Here is a 1121-nt window from a genome sequence, read left to right on the forward strand (position 1 = left end):
AAGGGAAAAAAACCCAAAGAAATGGGACTTCCATTTATAATCATGTGACACCTAAACTGTGGTTTGTACTTTAGCTACACCATATAAATATGGAGACTTCACTCATCTGTACTACACAGATTTCTCCAGCCATTTTTGATTTGCAGATAGCCCTAAACATTCCCAGCAATGCTGTAAACTCTTGATACAAAACTTGGGCTCACTGAAGGACATGCTGTCCTCGACTATCTTTCACAGATGTGCTAGACATATGCCAGGGACTTATAGGGAGCTGCAGATTGTATTATGAAAACCACTATAAAGCAAAATCTCAACGTGCCTCATGCACCATTTCTGGGAGTCGTTATATACAGCTGTTATGTGTTCAAATAGCACTCAACGTTAGAAAATAATGGCAAGTTTTGGTTTTTAACTTTTTTCCTTTTGTTTTGTTGGCTTTTTTCCTTTCCTGTTTTTAGTTCATAATGACTTAAACACAGCAAAACCAGAGCAAACCTTTTAAGTAAAGACTATTAACGGTGAGAGGACCACAGCTACAGGACAACGATTCCATATGGGATGCCGCATCAAATCACAGACGTAGTTCTTCAGTGTTTTTATGGTTAAGAGATTTTCTAAAGTTCACCTTTCGTTTCTGGCCACTGCAGAAAACAAAGGTGCTTGCAGGAAGGCAACGAGATCGTTCGGCAGGAACAGTGAGGGGAAACGCTGCTTGTTCCCCTGAAGGGTGGTCCGAGCTGGCACGACCTGCAAAACGCCAGCCTCGGCGCTGGGAATAACGGAAGGCCTTCGAGGAAAAGACTGGCACGCTTCAAAAACACGCCTGCCACCGGCTCAGCGCTCGGGCGGTGTTGCAGAAGGGGCACGTACCGGGCATAAACGGGGTCTGAAATGGCAGAAACCGACCCGGGCCCCGGCGCGTTCCCCAACACCTCCGCTGCTAGGGCGCCCGTGCCCCGGGACCCGAGCTGCCCCAACGCCCCTGGGTCAGGCTAACGGTGATGAAAACGCTTCCCCGGCCGGCGCTTCGGGAGCGGGGTACAGCCTGCCCTCGCCGGGAGGAGAGCCGCACCGCCGCCGGCCCTCGGGAGGGCTGGGCCGGAGGCGAGGCGAGGCGAGGC

The sequence above is a fragment of the Haliaeetus leucocephalus genome, unplaced genomic scaffold, assembly GCF_000737465.1.
Source record: "Haliaeetus leucocephalus isolate CR32 unplaced genomic scaffold, Haliaeetus_leucocephalus-4.0 Scaffold251, whole genome shotgun sequence".
In the NCBI taxonomy this organism is placed as follows: Eukaryota; Metazoa; Chordata; class Aves; order Accipitriformes; family Accipitridae; genus Haliaeetus; species Haliaeetus leucocephalus.